A 24,816-nucleotide genomic window follows, 5' to 3' on the forward strand; every position below is an offset into this window, starting at 1 on the left:
AGCATTTAATTGGCCCATTTCTCTGGGGTCACCAGCCAGGGCATTCAGCAGAGTAGGGGCTGAACTTCCTCTCGCCAATCCCTTTATATACTTAACCCTTTTATTGTGTCGAAAATCCAGTTCACGTATTTATTGTACTTGTTCAAATAACATTCCATCTCGTGATTCTTTTCATACGAATTAATATTCACTTAAAAAAATCTCAATTATTTTATATCCAAAAAATAAATCCAAGGAACGAGTATTTTTGTTTAAAAAAAATTAATTTTTTCATATACAAATTTAATTTATTATTAAATATAATATAATTATAATTTTTATATTTTGTATATAACCTATAAATTTTATGTATAAACTTTCATTGTATAAAATATTTATTATAAACTTATAAAATATTTTTAATTGTAATTATTCTCATCGATGCTACTTTATATTTTAATTTGATTTGAATAACATCTCTTGTTTTTGTTTCTTGTAACAATATTTTTATTCATTTTCCTAATTTGTTTATATATTATTTCAATTTTCGATCGAACTACAATTATAAAATTTATTTTTATTCATTTTTCTAATTTACACATTACTTAAATTTCAGGTTGAAATATAATGACAATCACATAAAAAAATTGCATCAACCATAATATTAGCTTTTTGCCCGCAAAGACCAATATGTATCCTTCTAAAACCATATTTATTCACCATGTCTTCTTCTACGCATATAATAAATGGCGGACGATTGCGGTATTTGCTGAAAATCATAAATCCCATGATGAGGGATTGATCCGTCAGATTGATGGATGTTAAAGTTGCGTCAATATATGTGTGTGCGAGTCTCCCGGAAATTGTTTTCTATTTTCAAAACACAAACGCAATTCCGCGCTCAATATGGTCGTAAATCAATTCCCGTATCTGGTCGCAATAATTCCGACGATCTTATTGGATACAGTAGACGATGCTTTCATAAAACGAGAAGAGAAACATTTTACATGCTTCTCCGACTCCCTCGTTCGTCCGTCTCATTTCATCCTGATTTTCCACTTGTCGACTCACACCACCACCACCACCATCATCGTGAAGGACTTAAGCCCATTGATCACGTGCTCGATTACTCGGGGCCGGTTGCTTGCCAGACACTCTCGGGGACAGAGCCATTCCCTTGCATTTGTCAGCCCGTCGATCGTTTCTCTTTCTTCCCGAAACGCTCTCCTCTTCGGAGCAGCAGCCGGACCATTTCTCGAGAACGCTCGCGAATCAATCCCATCTCGAGCTTGGAACGTAGTTTTCTACCGTGCTGCTTAATGGCAGCGTTCCTTATTATCAATTTTCCTTCACTCACCGAGGAAATTGCCGAGAGGCGCGAGATTTCTCTTCCTTGGTATTGTCGATCGGGGTGTTATTGAGCTCGGCTCTCCGTGATAAATGGCGAATTGGTTGTATGAAGATATTAGTTTAATGGCATCGTGTTTAAATGGACTAATAAATTTATCATCGTCATCATTTACCATCAAAAAGAAAAGAGTGAAAGTAGAAATAAAGGAGAGAATATTTTGCTAATAATTGTAAAATCTAGAAAATCTAAGGATGTAAAAAAACTTTTTTTCTTTCTAATAAAACGTTGAAAAAGAATTTGATATTTCTTTTCGTTATTTTTTTTAATAATATTATTTTTCTTCATATTTCTTCGTTATAATAAAAAAATTAAAATTTTATATTTTCAATGAATTTTTTTAGAAAGTAATTGTAATAAATTAATGATATTTTTGAGATTGAAATGATATCAAACACGACATAATTCTGACGATTTTCAGTTAGATGCTTAATAAAAATTTTTATTATACACATAAAATCTTATTAATCCATTAAAATTACTTTAGAAAAAAAAGATAAATTTAAAATATAAAAATATATATATATATATATATATATATATATATATATTTCAAAAATGACATTTTAAATAAATTAAATAATGTGAAATAATAATCTTAAATAAATTTACTAAATAAAATTATAATTTTCCGTATGCACACAGAAGGAGAGAATCGTCCGGCAAATTTAATCCTCTTTCATTTAACGAGCTGTTAATTAGCGCTCCACGTTTATCGCACACTTGATGGATAAAAGGCCCGCCGATTCTGTTCCCCATCGTTCTACTATTTATCGCCCGGTATTTATTGCCGATAACCGAGCGCTCTTGTGCTCGTTCGTGGCTTATTTAGCGCCACATAAAACTGAATAACGATCGGTTTTATCATCGCTAATTATAACGACTATATTATGTGTCTCATTCACACGCCACGTCGTCTTCCAGATTTATCAAATTTATCTATAATTACAATCTTTTGCCACATAAGTATCTATGTTAAAAAGTATATTTTTAGATATTTGATATATTTAACAGATTAAATGTTAATATTGATATATTGATTTTAGTTGCAATTTCGAATAAACTTTATTTAATACTTCTGCAAATTAAGACCAATTACTAATATGCACAACACTAAAAATTTAGTACTGTATTACGTTAAGTTTCATATTAATAAAAAATAATTATGATGATAAAAAATTGTAGAAAGAGGTTGCAGTTTTATGCACACAATTAAATCTTTTTTTGTATATGTAAAAAAATTCTTTTGCGTTAAAATAGTTAAATTGATTTAAAATGCTTTCTTCCTATTTTTCTAGAGAACAAAATTTATTCTTCATATATTCTTGGCAATATCTTTTCTAATATAAAATATGTTAGTTGTAAAAAAAAGAAATTATTAAGGACTATCAAAAATTACTTTGCCTTCTACAATTCTGCTTTGCGAAAAGCGGAAGTATATAATTCGATGTCCACGCCGAGAGAAGTTTAACGTTCTCCGAGCGATTTATTACCAGCTCGAGATAGAAATTCCTCGCATGCTTAAGCAAGTTAATTGACAAAGTAAAGCATTAGTTTCTGATTACTTCGGAGGACGCTAAATTTTTGATTGATGTCTGCAAGTAACTGTACGCGCGCTCGGTTATTACCTACATCATATTTTACAAGCAAACTTAATCCGATTAAATTCTAACATTGATCAATAAATCACTTCTTACTATTAATCCAATAAACTATTTTTCAAGAAAACATTGCGAAAATTTCTTTTTCTATATATTAAAATTCAAGAGATTTTATGCTAAATTCGATTTGTGTATGTGTATGTGTGTAAAAGATATAGATGAGAAATTAAAATCTCTTTTTACAAATTTTATGAAATAAAAATATTTATCTTTATATTTATCTCTTTTCTTTCTTTCATCCCCTTTGAAAATCTTTTTAATGCAAATTTATTCGCGTTAATTCGCCACCGCAAATGATTCGGACAATAGAATAATACATTCTAGAGTTTGACTTACGGTAATTTTCAAAATATTTGTCCTCGCATTTAATGTCAATTCAAGACATTTGCATCGAAATCTAAATTTGCATTATTACCAAAATAAATGTTCATTACAGAAGTGGAATAGGATTATTCGTACGGGTATTTAGAGCGATATCGGCATGTGCGACTCTTGCTTTCTGATTCGGTTCGCGAATTCGAACTTCGTGAAATTCGCAGAAATGATATTATCTCGTTTACTCGTGTGCGTGCCCGTTGCATTCCTCCGCTCCCTTTAGAAATTCCGCGGAGCGATTTCATTTTCCTCCTCCCTCTTCCCTTCCCCCGCGACTAACTCTTCCCGGGAACAGGGGTAGTGGAAGATGGTGAATGCGCGCAATGACGAGAAGGGACGGATTCGAGATTCGTAACTTTTACATGTGTCTGGGTGGGATCGACTTCCGCATTTGTCGACAATGTCTTCCTTCCGTCGCGCGCGTCCTCCCCCCTTTCCCACCCTTCTCACCCAGTCACTCTCCCATTTTCCCCTGGGGAGTTTGCGAAGTCCCGAGACACTTGGAGAAAGGAATAAAAACATCGCGAGGGATGAGAGGGGTAGCGGAATACGATCTATACAAGGTGGAAGTCCGTAACAACGATGTGTGAGGGAATAGGCCGGGGAGGAGGCAAGAGTTCGAGGTCAACCTTGCGGAAAACGTCGAAGCAACGTCCCGAAATATTGCGATTCCGGTCACACAACTCGACCTCCTGCAGCGCGTGTGAGAGAGAGAGAGAGAGAGAGAGAGAGAGAGAGAGAGGGAGGGAGATGGAACAGGGATGATAGTAGATAAAGCCGGAAGCGAGAGAACGTGCAAGTTCCTCCGGCGCAAGAAACCGGAGTTTCGTGACTGACCTGGTCGCGTCTCAATCCCCCTACCCCTCTTTCCCCGCCCCCCCCCCCCCTGTCGTTATATAAAGAGCAAAAACAGGCGACAGTGTCGGCCTGTAAAACACGCCGAAGGAACCGACTATGGAACCGACAGTTCCATAGATCGCTGAATCGCACGGCCTGACTTCGTTGTAAAAGCGCAAACGCAATAATAACTGTCACGCGTAAAGCTGTCAAATATTTTTCATTTTATGTATTTCTTCCCTCTCGTTCATTTTTCATTCTAAATGGCCTACATATAAATACGTAAAGACCTGTATAGAATGTGATGAAGATGCGAGATGAATGGCTTTCAGATACTTTAGAAATTGTAGAGTATCTCTTTACAGACTCAAACACAAAATTCTTTCCTTCTTTTACTACTTTTATCAGTGTATTTCGATTATATTTTTATTATATTTCCAAATATGTGCTCACAAGTTATTATTTATTTCGGGCATTTAAAAAGATATGCTTTTTTTATAAAAAGTATATTTTTGAATATCGACTCAATTAATATATGTACATATATTAATGCATTTAGCCTCTTATCAAATTTCGAAATTCAATTTGATTCGATGTAGAAGATAATTTTTGTGATATAATAAAAATATTTCTTTTTATTATTTATGTATATTATTTTAATTGTAGCTTATTATTTTATTTGCAAAGAATACAAATTAATATAGAAACGTTCCACGTTAAATAATTTTTAGAAATTATTATTTAAGTATTCATATACAATCAATTTATTCATTTGCCAACCATTTTTCCTGTTCGTGTATCAGCTTGTTAATTTTGCATTTGGAATTATTTAATATAACAAGCTTCTCCTTAAACAATCATATATTTATGTAAAAAGTCTTAAATTATCAGTTAGAGAAAATAATCGTAAGGGGTTAATTTTGTAGAGAGAGAAAGAGAGAAAAGAGAGACATCGTCTCATCAAGAGGGAAGTAGATAAATGCGCAAAGAATTTTCTGCCTGGCGGAAAAACAAACTTCGTTGCGAGCTCGTCCGTCTGCAAGTTTTCCGCGTAACCGCAAGGGAAAAGAGGGAGAGAAAGGACGCGGTCGCTGCTGCCCGATTGATTCTTCTTCTTCTCGTAGGAAAGTTCCCGACTGCAAAGCTGCCTGGCTGCTGTTCCCCAGGGAGTTTTATTACGCCAGGGACACGCTTATCCCGACCGCAGATTCGCGCTAACATATCCCTTTCCCCGTTCGTTTCTCTCCCCCTCCCTCAAACTCCGTCGTCGACCACTCGATAGATTTAGGAGCAGGAAAAAACTTGAGGAACTTTCAAACTTTACAACTGAAGAAACAGGAATTACATCAATGATGCGGGATGAATCGGAGAAATAGATAAATTCGAAGCCTGCGCGTCACATAAAATGATAAAATTACTGTATGATAAGAGAAATTATATAATGGATACATATATACTTGCAATTATCTGTGTCCTTTATATAATGGCAGAATTGGAGGAAAACGAATCTAATTATATATAAGGAATAATTTTAATTAAAATTATTATTTGTTAATATTATTTATTAATGTGATTATTTTGAATTATTATATTAATATATTATTATTTATCAATATTGAATATTTATCAATATTATGAATTATACTTATGAATATACTGTATTATAAGAATATATAATATAATATTATTAATATTATTTAATAAAGAATAATTTTAATTCTGTATTAAAAATATAATTAATATAATATAAATATAAATTAATTATATTATGAATATAATTAATATTATATATTTTCGAAATGAAGAATATATAATAAAGAATATATAATAAAAGAATATATGTCTTCTCTGTTTTATTATACTGAAATGTTTACTTTAGTTCCTTTTTAGAAAATTTTATGACGGAATTTTATTTATAAATTTTATATCTATATAGTACTAATTTTTATTAATAAATTTCAAATTGCAATGAGATTACTGGTTCGTCAAAAACGCGCTCTTTGCAAGATCAAAATACAAAGAGGACTTTTTTGACAAATAAAGAAAGAAAATAAAAGCACACACACACTCGTTATTGTATATTTCTCGTGCCGGGGATGAGAAATGCCGGCGGAACCAACAGCAGCCGAGAGGCTGCTTAGCCTGGAATTCCGCCGCGACTAAGTATAATAGAAGTGAAGTCGCGGAAACGCGGCACGCGGCCTACTGTCCTTGTGAATAGAAGCTTCGTTAAGCTTTGTCTGGGCAGAGAGTAGCTTCACCCTCGACTCTCAACTTTAACTCTCCTTGGTACATATCCGCCTATTCTCTTAGACCTTCTCCCTTCTCGAATTAGAAGCATTGTTTGCGAGGTAGAATGCGGAAAGAATTTACAGCTAAATTAGCCAATTTCGAATTATAATAAATAATAAATAAAATAATAAATAAATAATATAATAAATAAAATATATAAATCGGATTCGTAATTAGGGTTGCATAAGACGATCAGGAAATGTTCGTAAAAATATTGTATTGATATTGAAAATTTTCGAAAACTTAAACCTTGTCTTGGTCTTGAGTCTTGACTCTTTGTGGCAAAAATCTCATATCGTTTTGGCTCGATTTTATTAATAATTTTTATCTAAAATTTGTTTAAAATAATATTTAACACAATCTTTATATAATTTAAAATAATTACTATTGATCATTCGCATTTAATTATCAAAATACAATATATTTTACTCATTACGAAAAAGCTATTGCATATAATGATGCCAGAATGTAGATGCAACTCATACACACACAAAAAGAATTAGAGAACTGTCTACATGTGTTGTGCGCAAAGTTTTATGTAACTAAATAATTGTGTAAAATTTTATATTGTTTATTTTATTTATATTATATTAATTGAAATATATCTTTTACATAAGATATACCTACTACTTTCTAAAAGCGCAATCTGTGGACACGAATATTTGTAAATATAATAAAAATATTTAAATGTAAATCTAAAAATAGCAAAAGTGATAAAGTGATAATTATTACGCTGATAATAATAATATTAAGAATAATATATAATTTATTTTCATAGATGTTAAGATATTTCGCTAAAATGACGTATTAATACTTTATTGAGAGGCTTAATATCAAATAATTAAAGGATAAACGTCAAAAGTTTGGATGCAATAAGTACCCTTTTCAGAGAAAACAGCAGGCAACATTAATAAGACCGCGATAGGAGCTATTTATGGGTGATGGATACTGCTCCTTCATTTCTCCTCCTTCATTTCTCCAGGAAAATCCCGAAATGAATGTTCCTTCTTGCTCCTTAAATCATTCGAAGTGGGAATGATGTTCTGTCTTTAAAGAGACGGTTCTCTCGTCGGAGGACGAATTAAACCGCCATTAGCCTTAAGGAAGCTGAGAACCGGAAACGCACGGAAGTAAAGGAACGGCAGTTATGAGTGAACGACTCTTCTTCCGTCAGTCGATAAGTTCACAATGAAGAAGTAAGGGTTCAATGTTCAAATTCGATTATCTCCAAGTGGTTGTTTGTGTCGATTGCATTACAAGAGGGACGGAAAGTACGCCAATTTTAATAGAGAAGATTCAAATTGGATGCAATTAGACTTGGAAACATTAGAGGGATTTAGATTAAACGTAATCATTAGAGAATCGGGAAAATTAGATTTCCGGAAAATTTCAGATTTATTATGCTTATTAAATTTTTATCCATTATTTTCTTGGATCCGTTATTACGTTTAGATATTTTCAAATAATCATATAATTTCATGAGATTCAAAATCTATATATAAGTATATATGTATATTATATATATATATATATATATATATATATATATATATATATATATATATATATATATATATATATATATATATATATATATATATATATATAGGTTATTTGGAGGTAAAATATATTTTTAGGAGATAATATATTTTTTTCATGAACGAATTTCGCAATTTGAAATTTTCAAATCTTCTTAAGATAAAACCCTCGACAGGGAAAATGCCTCATTCATTGATCAGACATAATGAGCTTATCAGTAAATGTTACGGAAGTCGATAAATGACAGTATACAATCAACTAAGAAACCGCATAAAACTTTTCTGAAATTTTACATTTAAAAAAATTAGAAAATTAATAATTTTTGAGGAAAAAATATATAAAATCTGTTGATTAGTATCTTTAATTAATTTTTATTCCATAAAAATAATTGTCATTATATTTATGTTTTTACTGTTCTGAAGGTATAACTTATAAAATGTAATCGATAACACATGAAAGAAGAGAGAAAGAGAGAGAGCCGTAAGCAATAGCAAAGATCAAGGCACTACAAAATTAATATCAACGTTTTTTTGAGAGAATAGAGAAAGGTGCAATTTTTATAAATTTTTATAAATATTCAATCAATATTTTTATTGAGTTAAAATATAATTTTTTGTCGTGTCGAATTTTATAATTTAAAAAAAATTCTTTTTATTAATTATAATTATCTGAGGCATTTTTTTCCACCAAAGTTCGAGAGAAAACCTTTTGTAATATTTTCAAATAGTTGATCTTAGAATACTTTAATTAAAAATTGATACAATTATTAACTGTAATATTAGTCAATCTTTATCAGTTTCAACTAGCAATAAAATCTGTTTATTATAAGTGTATTTCATATTGATTTAAGTAACAAAAATGTGAAGCGTATTACATTGCGTTTTACCTTATATAAAATTGTGATTTTAAATTTTCCATTTTAAAATGCTCGTCAAATACATTTTATCATACATTTTAATTTTTAAATACATTTTATCGTATTCTTAATCAGTTCCAGTTTTTAATTCAACTTTTCAAGTGCTCCAAGATATCTTTTAGAAATATGTATATTTACATGCCTTAAATCCTTATATGGTTTAACCTTTAAAAGATTAAAGTCATATATAACAATATAACAATATAAATAATTAATTTTACTTTTGTAATTTTATCTTTCAACTTGCAACCTTGATCTTCAGCTTTCGTTTTATCCAAATTCTTTACTTTTCCAAAGTTCGTAAATTTTCGAGAGTTTCATAACTCGCTGCTTAAAATGCTTCCGACATCTTACGATGCGCACCGTCATCTTTACATCACGCCACGGAGATCTTACGCGCTTCCTCCTCGTCTACATCATTCGTAAAAGCTGAAGTTAACTTTTGTCAACTTCACCGTCGAGAGTCAAAGCTATGTGACGTGAGAGTCTCGCGTCTACTTACAATTTAAACGCAGTCGCGCATGTTTCGCGTCACTCGTAATTCACCGTCTTACATCGACGAGATAGCGCTTAAAACAGACTCTATTCTAACTTCCGGTCAGGTCTGAAAGTCCCTCGCTATGAGTCCATGAAGTGCGGAACTCCATGAGGGAAGGGGGAGGGGAATGTGAGTCACGAACGCGCCATTAAAAGGGCGTCGTAACTCTTCATCCCATCACGAGGCAGCGGGCTGATGCCCGAAAACTTTCCAAGTACCCGCTCTATTTTCCTCGTAAACGTAAATCTGGGTCAACGATGAACCGGTTAAACGAGGTAATATCGAGGTAGATACGATTTTATGCACGGATTACTCGTAAAACGACGGCTCCGTAGTTTTCTCGTTGGTTACAACGAACTCAGAACAGATGTACAAGACGACTGTCGAGTTCGAAGATTGCCTATTACAGTCTCTGTGTTGACTAAATACATACATATGTGCAATAAAAGTTCTTTTAATGAGCGAGTTAGTTTTAATTCGAATAATTGATGCGCATAATTAATAGGTCAATCATTAAAAAATCAATGTGCCATTACATGTGGAGACTCTTATGCGTTTAATTAGTAATATAATATTGAACTCACATATTAATTAACGTAAAATTTGAAAAATATCTCTTCTTTCGAGATTTTTATTTTGGTTTAGTTGCCATATTTAACCGAACACGATACAATATGTGTGTGTGCATAAAAAATTATATTATCTTCAACTTATTTAATTTATGAAGCTTTATTTATTTCGTTTCCTCGCGAGGGAAAATATTCATAGAATTAAATTTCTTCCAGGATTTTATTACTACTTTTATTACTGCTTTTACAATCTTGTTTAAAGAGGATAGACTTCGAGAGAAAGGTAAATCATGAAGCAAGTTGTCATTGAGTGACAGGACTTGGTGTAATTGGTTCGAAGGCGATAACCGGTGACGGAATTCGCTACCGCAGTTATTACACACGAAACCCGAAACGCCCATCGACCGGATACCGGAAACTTTCAATTCGCTTCCGACCGCGTCATCAAACGTGTAACCTCGTTAGCGTTGGTCAGACTCTGTATTTATTTGGAGAATGGTGCTGGCAAACTCTCTCTCCCTTTTCTCTTTTGGCAAAACGAGCAAGATCAACTTTTGCTCGCTTTCGCAACTTCAGTGTTCGCATCATGTCGAAATGATCAATTAAAATTACGCAACATTTCCGTACAATAAATATGTAATATATTGTATAAATTGCGTGTGGCTTGTTCTATACATTATTAGGCAATTTTTAATCTTTTTTTTTAAGGTGATATCTAAAAAATATCTTTCAAATTTTGAAATATCACCAGGTATAAAGCATACATTTAAAAAACCAGCAGATATTTATAAGAAGATAAATAAATAAAAAAGACAACTCAACTTTTTTTTAACTCAAAAGAGAGAGAAATGAATTGTAACTAAAATATTTTCAAATTTTTTTTGACTCATGCTATGTTATATATTCTTTTATAAATATACACAGAAAAAAAATAAGTGTCAAATCAAAACTTATATACTTAAACTAACGCGTTCATTGTTTTGTATATACGCAACAATTTATAATCTTAGAAGAATTTAATAATTTTAAATTTCAACAATATTATAGTCTTATTTTAATATTGTAATTGTCACCTCAAGAATACGTAATTATTTAATTCTACTTTACGAAAATTATAATCTTTGATTTAAAAATGTTATTTTCTATCTAACATTCTTTCTTTTCCATTCAAGAAAATTAAATCTTAAATCATAAGAATATATTTTTCTTGATTGAACTATATAAAATGGCTTCATTCAAGTAAGCAATTATTCAAGCAATTATATTTTTCTTTAATTAGCGCAATATAATCTCATTTTAAGATTTTCATGTTAAAACTAAATATATTTTCAAAATAAGAATGTCCCTTTTTTTCTGTGTATTATATTGCGATGTATAAATTATACAAATATACATTGGAAAAATGAGAATCAATAGAATTATCCGTAATCATACGGCGGCGACAGTTTCTGTAGAGAACAACGGGAAGCGAAACCGTTAAAAATCATTCTAATTCCCGTAAAGGGATTTCCCGCGTGCATATATATATATATATGTATATATCTTCGTCCTTCCACGTAATCTGAGCTTAACTAAACTCGCGGTAATAGTCTTTACTGTTAATCGAAGCTCTCCGCTCTAGTGTTTCGTATCTCGTTCCCGGAAGTTGTCCTGGACGATGACGGCGTGCATACGGTGCGATTTTGTCGTCGTTATCCATCGGACTTTGTCGATGACCCTTTCCCCTCAGAACGCGATGCAAAGGCTCGATTAAGGTGTTATCCAGTACCGCATGAATATCAAACTTTGGCCGGGAATACTCCATCGCTTCATTCCCTTTACATAACTTTAGTCGAGAATATGCCGAGAGCGATACACTCGACGTCACCTTCAACCTCAGAGTCTTTGATTGAAGTCCGATACTATCTTCGCAGTTACTATTCTTAATTAATGAACTGTGCCACTATTCTTAAGTAATGAATAGTCATTTTCTTAACAAAAATGTTGAATACAGTCTTCGAATAAGAGTAATAATTAAAAATTGCCTTTACAAATGTAAGTTATAAAAAACAAAATAGATGACGAAAATGCTTTCTTACAATTTCTTTTAACTTGAAATTTTTTTCTTTAACATGTAAAGTTATTCTTTCTAAAAAGGGATGCAAATATATTTTTTTACTTATTCTTTAAATTTACATTTATTTTTTCATCTTTATATATAATCCTCATAAAAGCATGCCTCATATTATGCTCGGTCATTACTATATCTCGATGTATTATCCTTTGTCTGTTTCAGAGAGGGATCTTCCTGTAGAAATTCTCACCCGCTCATTTACTCGTGTGAAGTATCGGTAAAATTAGGTTTGCGCGAAAATGGACACGAGGCACATAAGAGTTTGGCAGCTCATTTTCCCATCCAGACGAAGAGGGATGTTCCTCCCCGGACGCGTGCAGTGCGGTATGAATACTGTATGAAGACTGTATTAAAGTTGGCGCCGAGGTGCTATAATACGTTATAATACGGACCACACACACAAACGTACTTGCCCATCCCGAACACGGGGAAATGTAGCGGCGTCGCCCATACATTCGTGTTGCATACAATTTACATAATGAGTATCCATCTGCCTGGAAACGCTCGTTTGAAAGGGATCGGATATGAAAGTTAAACGCGTCTGTGTCCTCGTCCAACGTACGAATTCTCTCACTCGATCCGTTCCGTTTGTGCATACCTGATCTCGTGTGATATCGTTTAACAAATTTAACGTATCCTGATCCTCAAATAGAGTTACATGAGAAATTAATCTTGATATTGTCTTGTCTTGTCTCGAAATTCGAGACATATCAAAACGAGATTTTTAATTAATTATCAAGACTAAAACTGTCAAGATTATTGTATAGTCTTGTGTGTCAAAATTATTGTTTTTTAAAAGAAGCTGAAATACGTATATTTGTAAATAGGATGCAAAAAAGTAGGATGCGAAATGGTTAAGAACAAAATAAGATTTAAGTTTTCGAAAAAAAAAGATTCACTTAAAGGACAAGATAAGATTTAAGTTTTTAAAAATTTTCAAAAAATATCAATACAATATTTTTATGAATATTATCTTAACTTGAATCTTGTGCAACTCTACCCTCAGCATATATAAAGTAACCTTTTTTTATTTTTAAATCTAAATTAAAAGTCATTCTACTATATAATTTCGAAAATCGAAGCGTTATTTATTATATATTAGCATTATTATCATAAATTATTATTAAATTGCTATTTAATATTCAATTAAATTATTATTTAACGAAATACTTTTGAAATTTTGTACGAAGCGTTTGATAGAAAAAAAATTTCAAAATTATTGACATATATTTTTATGATTTAACGCGCATTAATGCTATAATATATTTTATATTCTTCTAAACTATTTCAGAGAATTAATCAGTGACCGTACCGATTAAGGTACTTTAACGATCGACAAGCAAATAAAGCTGAGCCGCGACGAGAACGTTATTTTCGTTTACATTGCTTTCTAATCTGTCGAGCTACTCGCAATTTTCCATCGAAGTCCTCCTATATCCTGTTTACATTCGCGATATAAGCTCATTTCCACCTAAAAGGACCATCTCCGCACATGATATGAATACGCATAAGGCAATATTAAACTTCGCACAAGACTATCCACCGCGGATACATATCCCTTCTATCTCGACGAAATGTAAGAATGGTTGTAGAATACATGTATATTCCATACAAGAACAGAGTTGACTCCGCAGATTGTCTTTCCCTTGCTACATTTACTTTAGCATTTTATTTTTAATTTGTAAATTAGAGATATTCAAAGAGAGAGAGAGAGTTCTTTTATACTCATCTAAATTACATTTTTAGAAACTAAAAATAATAAAAAAAACATACGTTTCAGAAATTTAAGCAATTTTTAAAAAATAAATTTTGTTTTCATTTTTAATAAATAAATATGTTAGAAATGTATAAAGAAACATCTATTAATTAATCGAATGTCTTACGTATGCGATATATAATATGTATTTGTGTATACATGTATATAGAATGTCTCATATCCATACTATTACTTATTCAATCAATTTGGGATCGATTATTTCTTTCTAATAAATTATTCATAAATTATTCACTGCAATTGTACACAATTTTTATATATGAATTCTGTTATAATCTCAAAATCTCAAATTAAAATACTGTTAAGATCTATTTGAAATTAATCTAAGAATATTATGTTAATATTTCTTTTTTTTAATTTAGTTTATCTACATATCTCTTTCAATTTTCAATTGAAATATAATTACAATTATAATATTTTTTAATTGAAATATAGTTTTAATTGAAAAATAATTATAGATGTTTCAGTCTCTCTCCCTCTTTTTCTCTCACTTTCTCTCTCTCTCTCTCTATTTTTATTTGTAGAAAAATTTGCTTTTAAATTAGCGAAAGAGTTCTATCAGAAAATAACGCAAATTAATAGAAAAACACGTGACTGCGATGTGTACACGCATAAATACTTGCGCACATTGCACAAATACCTGAGTATACACATCTACGTGAAACGATGGATCCATGCATATAATGTCGGCGCGTATATTTGGCTGGTGAGCAGCCAGGGATTTTAGCATGCGGGCCAGACCAGCCTTTAATGCTGAAATATCGTTGGAACGTCGCAGTTTCGTTGTCATTTTGCCGTACGAAATTTCGGGGCCCTTTTGCCGAGAGCGCAAAACCCTATTTAACCGCACATTCAGAGCTGCCCTCATCTCGGCTGCTTTATTGTAATGTCATATGTCATTATTAAATAGCTAGTGCGAGAAGGTATTTTTAAGACTTAAAATGTGTATGATCACGCGATTATATTTAAATATCAGATTTTTACTGCATATTTTTCTAATTGCATGATTGTAACTGCATATTTTTTTAGAGAACAAATTAGAAAGTAAGATTAAAATATAAAAATTTGTCTCATCGAAAAAAACTTTCTAAAAATATTAATTGCGCATATTACGCATATTTGCATATTTGCGTATTTTATGCATATTTGTGTTGTACATATTTTATATATTTTCAACAATTTTACGTATTTGATATTATAAAGTTAGTATTCCTTTTATATTATTTTCTTATATTAAGTGTCACAAATTTACAGTTTCCAGTCTTGGAAAAATATTAGTTGCTTATTGTAATTGAAATTATAAATGTTAAAATAAAATAGTATTTTATTTAAATAATTATAATTTAAATCACTTTATTTGATATAATTTGTAATATTTTCCGAAAATTTTTTTATAAATATACTCGTATAAATTTTCAAAGTAATTGTATCAATTGTATCAATTGTATCAATATAAGTAAAATGATTAAAAAAACCACTTAAAAAATATATTTATTCAATTTCACAGATAAATAACATTTATGTAGTAACATAGATAAACATTATTAAGACTTTATAGGAACAGATTTTATAAGAACATATTTTGACATATATCTTGCATATATAATGCATATTATTTTACATTTTATAGAAAATACATATTGATATATGTTGCACTGTATCCATCATAGAAAGTAATAGTATTGTAAATGATTTAATCTTAATAACTTTCTTACTAACTTTCTTAATAACTTTCTTACTAACTTTTTTTTCAATAATAAATTTCTGCATAAAAATCTGATATCTAATTATATCTAATTAGTTCGTGCAGAATTAAATGATTTTATAATTATTAAATTTATTTATTATTATTAAGTGATTTTATAATAATTATGGTGATCTGATTTCTTTTTTGTCAAAATGATGATGAATTTATACGAACAGAAATTTAATAATCTTTCAACGGATTTCGCATAAAATGAGAGCAGCGTTTCGAATCGAATGGCACAAAACGATAAATTGTTAAGAGGAGAGACACGGCCGAAAGAAAGTGACGAAATTCATTGTTTCAAAATAAAAGCTTATCACTCACCGACAATGATGCGCAGCAGCGGAGTTGTTGATATTGAAGCTACGTTGTCTCTGTAACATACAAATATAAAAAAATTATAATAGTGTTTAAAATAATTAATGTTTTAGGAAATTATTATTGTACGCGTCTAATTTTATATCCGATGCGTACAATTATAAGTAGATATATAAATATGACATAATTTTATAAATAGTTAATTTTTAAGAAGCTTTGTAGAAGCTTGTAGAAGCTTTATAAAAAAATTTTTTATAAAAATTTTCAGAATTTTTTCTTATTTAAATCATTCAAATAAATGAATCAAATTAATACGTGTATGCAAGTTATATATAATAATTAATATAAATAATAATATACTCACCATCAGGTTGCTCCGCCGATGCAGGATACCTCTCCTAGGCCTCCTCCTCCTCTCAGATCATCGAGGTTACATCAATCTATAACATACGAATAAAATATCCAAATTATAATAGCGTTCACAATAATTAATATTTCAAAAAATTATTATTGTACGTATTGAATTTTATATTCGATCCATATAATAATAACCAGATTAATAAAATAATTTTATAAATTTTAGAAAAATAACATTATTAATAATTCTTTAATAACTTTATAAAAGCTTATACCTTTACAAGAGATTATACCTTTTATTTAAAAATCTTTTTCTTCAATTCTCTCTTATTTAAATCATATAAAATCAAATTACGCGATTAATTGTTTAATTTAAATTATAATAAATATATTTAATATTTAATATATAATTACAAAGTAAAGTATTTACCAGAAGGTTGCTCTGCCGGAGCCCGATGCCTCTCCTAGGCGTCCTCCTCCTCTCAGTCTTAAACGCGCGATACTTTCATCGGCACTCCCGCACTCACGAGCGATATTTATATCGCTATTTCCGCACTTTTACGCGCGATACTGAACGGCTCTCCCGCACTATTTCGGTACGATCAAAAATTTTATATTTGGTCGCGCGATGTATATACTTAATATATATATACTTTGGACGACACTCCCGGTTTCGGTACGAGCGAAAATCCCATTTCACTTACAAGAATCATCTTCGAGTCAATAGGTCGGGAATTCAACGGTACCTCCGAACAAGAGTTAAATCCGAAACGGAAGAAAACTATCGATTGGTGGAATCGACGCGAATGGAGTTCACTCGACTCTTGTCCACGCATAATCCTATCTCATATCGAACGTGGATTCGCTAAACACGATTTCAGGTGATCCGCACGGATGCTATATCACTAGAAAATCGTGCCTAAGGAATCCACTCGACACAGTCTCAATAGGTTGCACACGTTGTGCGTATGGCTAAACGGCACAAGAGAAGGGACCCATTAACGACGATTCCAAGCAATCGATCGAATTCTAACAGATCCGTACCGAACTAGAGCCCGAAGCAGAGCGTGACCTCAATCAGCCGAACTTGAGCGGAAGCTCAAAACCGCGCACCCATGTACATAGGTACTGGACATACGTCCTATACGGCCGGCATCACCAAGTGCCACGATGCACGAGGCGTGAAAACGTTGCATTGGCAACGACTCAATGAGACATCCCGGTTAATTGACATCGGAAGATGATAACTCGATGACAAATAAATGAAATTGGGATTGCGAGGAAGTCCAACGCGAAAACGCGATGACGCGATTACGCGAAAATGTTAAACGCGAAAACGCGGAAACGAAACGCCGCCGTCCGCGACACGTTGACGGCACCGACGACGGGAAGTCGACGACGCAATGTGCATCCAACGTATCAAATGCGCGTGCCACATATGAGCCATTGTGCGACTCGTGGCAATGCTGTGCAAATGGGTACTTAGCTTCCTCTTCAGGCTCCTTAAGATTTATCTTAAATAAAAAAATTTAAGATAAACCTCAAGGCACCATCCAAGTACTGAGCCGCCCCACCGCATCAAAGTGTACCTATGGGGGGTTCATATATAAAATAATATAATATAATTTATGAAAGAGGGAAATTTTTATATTATATATAATTTTATATAATTTATGTGAAGAATTTATATTATATTTAACAATGTAATTATATTATTCAATAATGTAATTCAACAGTAATCAGTAATCATTACTGTGCTTTTGATTTTTGTCATGTACATTACAGTATAAGTACATTTAGCCAAATAACATTTTTTTCTGTGTAAGTCTATTTATATTATTATATTCGAATATATCGACTATATCGAATATATATATATATCGAATATATAAAATTATATTATTGAATAAAAGAGACGTGATGATAATTTTATTACATAAAAATAAATTGAAATCTAATTCTCAGAGATGTTACAATAATAAATGAGAAAATTAATATATATGATAATTATTGCCAAAATTACTGCTATTCTTAGGTTTGCAACAGAGTTGATATTAATACATAAATTGCTGTTAACTCTTTCTTTTATTAACATCCTGCACGCACGCGAAATATCGACCAAAAGATAAAAACAATCTAGATAAATATATCTAATTTTAAATACAAAACATACTATCTTCGACTGAATCACTGAAAAGTTTATTGATTAAAAAAGTAATATATAATTATATTATACATACATTTAATACTATAAATTGAAAAATTAAGAAAAAAGTTCTTTCTTGAATTAATATTCCGCGTAATATTATTTGTTAAAGTTTCCAAAATAATAAATTATCCTTTTGTTATATTAAAGAAAATCGATTTTTACGATCAAAAATTATTTCCTAAATGATATTTCGAATTATAAAAATAAAAAATTCTAATTCATATGTATAAAGTATCTAAATAATATATTATTGTGAAGCATGTTATAAAATATTATTATCTATATAAAAATATTAATTAATACAGAAACATTTTATTTTAGATATCTTATAAGTTACCCTACTTTTTAAAATAAAAACCAGAATATTTTATTTGCGTTATATTATACTAATCTAATTAAAAAATTTAGATAATTTAAATAATTTAGAATGAATCATTGTCGAGAAAATGAAAAAAAGAGCAATATGTCTGAACATAATATAAATGATAAATATTTTATAAATGATTTACCGCACATGTGTTGCTCCGTACGTTTCCCGATCACGGAATAATCACATGAGATACGTAAACCACGAGAGAAGTACAATTTGCTCGTTTATATGAGGCCAATATGCTCGTTATAAATATTATCTTTATTATTGATAGTATGTATATTATACGTATCAATCGTAAGAACGAAACATTAAGGTAATTGAAAGTTATGATAAATAGATAATAATCTTTTATTTAATAATTAATTTATATTTGCATTTTACGAAAATTTAAAATGTATTGGACTGAAATATATTTATCTCTAAACATTTATTAAATTTAAGATATATTGGACGAAATATATTTGTCTCTAGAACAAAATTTATAATGTTTACTGTCGCCTTAATTTTGACTTGCAATTATGAATGATGGCATTTCAATAAAGATTTATCGTCAATAAGTTCCGAACTCGTTTAATTATAATTATTATAGCGATTTATGTTTCGATCGCGTCTTAGAAAGAAAATTCGACAATATACATATGAAGTATTTCACACTACTACCTTACTATTCGAATATCGCCGTGCGAATGATATCGAGGCCGTGACATGTAAACACAGCGCGTCATACGCCATCAAGGCCGAACGTGTTATTGTCCATTCATGCTGAAATATTTTACGTATATACATTAACATATACGTAGAATATTGTAGTATGTATAGGAGTATTTTAGATTATATAAATTAATTAAATGACATTTATTAAAGGATTGATATATCATGGAGTCTTTCATTATGTTAATTACTTCGATCTGCGATTCGATTGTTCTGCTGTGCGTTTTTAATTCAAATTTCAAATTATATTTAAATCATTGAAAAACAGAAGGATAAAGCATCGCGGACGAATTACATTTGACTCTAATATCATTAAAGAAATAATTTCTGCTCGTAAAAATCGATTTCACATCGAAACGGTAATTTACTATTTCAGATAAGTTATGATTCTTACTCGATTAAATGAATAAATTACACGAAATATGCGTTGATAATTTCCATCGCGATATATATAGATATTATGTGTTATTCATAAAATGAAATTATTAATTATATTATTATAGTGAATAATTTTTCGATACTGACTGCGATCGCCTTTAGGAAAGGAATTTAACGGAACGTCTTACTACTTTGCTCTTTAAGTGTTGTTACTCGAATGATAACAGAGCCGAGACACGTATCATTGGCGCGTCATACTCCGTCAAGATGTTATTATTTTATTACTGAGATATTGATATATATCATACATATATATCAATATATATATCATATATATATATATATATATATATATATCAATATCTCAGTAATAAAATAATAACATCTTGACGGAGTATGACGCGCCAATGATACGTGTCTCGGCTCTGTTATCATTCGAGTAACAACACTTAAAGAGCAAAGTAGTAAGACGTTCCGTTAAATTCCTTTCCTAAAGGCGATCGCAGTCAGTATCGAAAAATTATTTACTATAATAATATAATTAATTAATTAATTTTATATATATTAGTATTATGATATATATATGTAAAATAAATATTTCGAGATCTATCGTTTCATTATATATAGTTATATATATAATGAATATATTATTAATGAAAGATAATTAATCGTTAATGCGTTAAAAATATAATGAGAATCCACAATTCCTTCTTTCCACCGAGTGAATCATAAAATCATAATAAAATTAGACGTTGCTAATAATTAATAATTAAAATTCTTTATAAAATAAAATAATATTGTGTTCAGACTATAGGAAAATTGTTCGAAAATCGTTTCAAAATCGCAGCGTTTCGAAAAGATATATTAAAAATGTGATGGTATGCCTTTAACCAATGATTATTAAATCATGAAAAAATTAATTAACATTGCTAATAATTACAACTCTGTTAATGATTAAAACTTATAAAAAAACGAAAGAATGCGGTTCGATCTGTACGAAAATATATACTCATCGAAAGTATCAAAGTAAACAGTCGTTCTTTGCTCTTCTGAGAAAGAACGCAAAGGTCATTGCGTATTATTAAATAAAAAAATTCTACGCGAAAGTCCCCATAAATTCCTCGTAACTGTTCTAATGAAACAACAGTTTCAAATAAGTCTTTATTAATGCGTGTTAATAAAAAAACTTTTTATCGATGTGATGCGAGGCATCTTTCAATCGAGTATCGACTTACATTCATAAATATATATTCATTAAATATATATTCATGTTTTAATTTTAATTTAATATATTATTTCATATTCTTTTTCTAATATTTTTAATATTGCATGCCATCGTAATATATGTACTTTAATGTAATTTTAACGTATCAACAATCCTGTTATTAAATAGAGTGTAAGAGTTATTAATTAGCGCGCATATTTTTAATAAAATTATATGTTTATTATATTTTAGAAAAATAATACAGAAAATAATAACAGAAAATAATAACAGAAAAATAATATTTACTTTATTACAGGACGGTATGTGGTTTTTTAATAATATACGTATAAGAAAATATATTTTATTTAAATGTCATTAAAAAATTTTTTATATAAATGAAATAAAATTATAAGAATTATTTAAAAAATATTCTTATGTCTTAAAATTCTTTTAATATATTTATACTGAAAATATACAATATTCAAGTTAAGTAATTTATATATTTTCACATACGATATATTTCTCTATCTACAATAATAAAAAAAAAATATATACTTTGAAAAAGAGTTAAATACGATGTGTTATTTTGGCAAATATAAATATGTATTGTAAGCAGTGAAAAAATACTGATATCATCGCTGATTGATCAGATTACAACGATCGACTGCAAAATCGTTTTGGCTAACAAGAGTATGGGCGGACTGCCAATTTCGGATATTAAATGTCAATAATCGTAAGAGACAAAAGCCCGGCGCTTAATTTCATCCCAGCATCACGTCATATTCTTAACTGTAAACGGACGGAGAACTTCGAAGTCAGCGAAGACGATATTGAAGAAAGTATCGGGTAAGAAACGAACGCTCGTATACGTAATCCGCATTTCCGACGTTCTGCACCGATACCATTACCATTACCATTCCAAGGTATGGCTGTCCCTCCTCTCCCCTCCCACTTCACCGTCATTCTCACCCATCTTTCTGTCCACGGCAAGTGGTAAACCGTATTTCCAAGTCGACCAAGTAAATCAACACTCGATCGTCTCTAGATAATCAGGTACCTTTTTCCTATCTCTATTTTTCTTTCTTTTCGTTTTGAAAGGTCAATTTTGAATGATTCATGTGATTGATCAATTTTGAATTCAACAACATTTCGTAACATAAATATTATAAAAGAATATAGGACCCACACGATTTAAGAGATTAGAATAAAATTAGAATAGGATTTAGATAGAAGGGAATGAGATGAAGTCTGAGTAGAAGAGAAGAAAGAGAAAAAGAATAGGAATCATCCGGAGAGATTTGAAGAGAAAAAAAGAAAGAATAACAGAAATACATCGTTGGAAAAAGTTTAAAATGTAAGAAGAGAAAGGATACAAACAGAGTAGAAGAGAAGGAAGAAAAAAAAACAGGAAGCAACTAGAGAGGTTTGAAGAGAAAAGAGAGAATAATGGAGAGGAAAAAGAAGGATGAATCGAAGAGAAATAAATTGAATTTCGCGAAATTTGAAAGCCTGAAATGGAAAGAGGAGAGAGAGGCATCAGCAGAACGAGAACAACTAAAGAGAAAAGAAGAGAAAATAAAAGAAGAAAGGCTGAAGAAAATAGTGATACGAGAAAACGAAACGCAGGAACTGACGTTTGAAATGGAAAAGTAGAAGTAGACAGAAGACAAGACAAAGACAAAGAGAGAAAAATAGAAGAAAATAAAAAGAAAGAGAAAAGAAGAGAAAAGAAGAGAAAGGAAAGAGGCAAGATTTCAAACGGAAAGACGAGGAGTAAAACTATATTGTAAAAGAAAAAACGATAGATGCAGAGATAGGATCAATTAAAGGCTGAATTTCGCGAGGTTTAAAAGTCTGAAATGGAGAGTTGAAGAAGAGGGAGCACAAACTATAGAGAGGAAATCCGAGAGAGAAGAAACCAAAGAGGATAAAGGAGAAAAAGAGTAGGAGAAACTAGAGCAAAAGAGTTAGAAGAGGAAATAAGGATCTATACGGAATAAAAGGGGAATGAGGCGAGGAGACGCGAATAGAGAGAGGAGAGATGGAACACAGTAGTAGATGGAGCAGAAAAGAAAGAATATACAGAGACATAAAAATAAGGGAAAAGAAATAAAAGACGGAATACAGAAGTAGAAAAGAGCAGGAGACAACGGAAACAGAAGAGAATAGAAGAGAAAAGGAGTTATAAAAGTAAAAAAAAGCGAGAGAAAGACTGTAGAAAAGAAAGTAGAGTAAGATAATATAGGATAAGTTAAGATGATTAGGATAAATTGGGAGTATGGGTGAAAAAGTGAATGAGGATAAGAGATTTTTGTAACAAAGTACCTCATCCAAAACCGAAAGGCACGGATTATGATCAATAAATAATAAATAAATATTATAAAAGAATATAAGAAAAACGAAAAAAAAATTATTAATTTTATTTTTACAAATACATTTATAAAACAAATATTTATAATCTACAATATTGATGATAATATACTCTTCTAACGTCGATAGTTAATATAAGAGAAATATAAATCATCTAAATTAAGAATAATTGTTTGAAATTTTTAACACGATTAATCTATAAATAATCTTTAATTGCGATACAAAGAGAAATAATTAAACAAATTAAAACTATTTCTTATCTAATTTGTTCGCAGGTGTTAAAATAAAACAGAAAATAGAGATTTGTATATATTCAAACATAAGTATTATTTTAATTTTAAATTTATTTTAATTTAAAATATAAAAAAAAACATAAAATTATAAAAATTATGTAACAAAATTACAGTGAGAATAGCTGTAGCACTTCACTTTTTACGGCAAACATTCTTTTCGAGAAGCAAGTCACGTTTAAAAGATCCTCGAATTTTATGACGTTCAGCGAAAGATGAGAATCGTGAAATGCACACCATAAAAGCAAGTCGATAATACCAATTGTATAAGCAATTGTACCAAGAATCATGGCTTTTTCGCCGTAGTGGTTCAATCTCATAACTGCATATCCGAAACCGCTTTTTGACAATCATTCGTTTGCAAAAACATTAAGCTTGTTAATCATAAAATTGTAAAAAAATATATATTCATAAATATATATTCATTAAATCTATATTAAGTAAATCTATATTAAATATCTCTCGTATTTTTAAAAAAATTCAGTTTCTAAAATTTCAGTTTCTAATTTTTTATAATTTAATTTCACAGAGAATTTTATTTTTTTACATATATATACATTTATATAAATCGATCTGTATTTCGAGATAATTTTTGTAATTTTTGTGACTTAAAAGTAATAAATAGCATATATGTAATTTGTGCAAAATTTTAAATTTGTCGTTATTAATGGAATATGAGAAAAAAATTATTTTATTATTTGCATACAAAGATATGATTGTCAAAATACAGTTTTCAGCAATTATTATAATATATTTATTTAGCAAATAAAATAACAGTAGATGATATCAGTATTATATGACACGTGCAAAAATAATAATAAAATTCATTCTCCAAATGTGTATCTTAAATTATCGGCA

The 24,816-nt window shown here is 30.3% G+C and overlaps 1 long non-coding RNA gene across 4 annotated transcripts in view; it reads right to left on the minus strand.

Annotated features, from left to right (window-relative positions):
• Positions 1-24,816, minus strand: part of LOC145975814 (uncharacterized) — a 211,806-nt gene that overhangs the window by 186,341 nt on the left and 649 nt on the right. For 3 of the 4 annotated variants that reach the window (XR_014440094.1, XR_014440091.1, XR_014440092.1), the window contains exons 2-3: positions 16,431-16,506; positions 16,073-16,122 (exon numbers count right to left, since the gene is read on the minus strand). This is a non-coding gene — a long non-coding RNA (uncharacterized LOC145975814). Of the gene's footprint in view, positions 1-16,072; positions 16,123-16,430; positions 16,507-16,853; positions 17,568-24,816 lie in introns of those variants that run through there. The other variant, XR_014440093.1, reaches the window with a different exon arrangement.

The sequence above is a fragment of the Camponotus vicinus genome, unplaced genomic scaffold (genome assembly GCF_025532165.1).
Source record: "Camponotus vicinus isolate PSW18456_S1 unplaced genomic scaffold, iyCamVici1.0 SCAF_8, whole genome shotgun sequence".
Classification (NCBI taxonomy): domain Eukaryota; kingdom Metazoa; phylum Arthropoda; class Insecta; order Hymenoptera; family Formicidae; genus Camponotus; species Camponotus vicinus.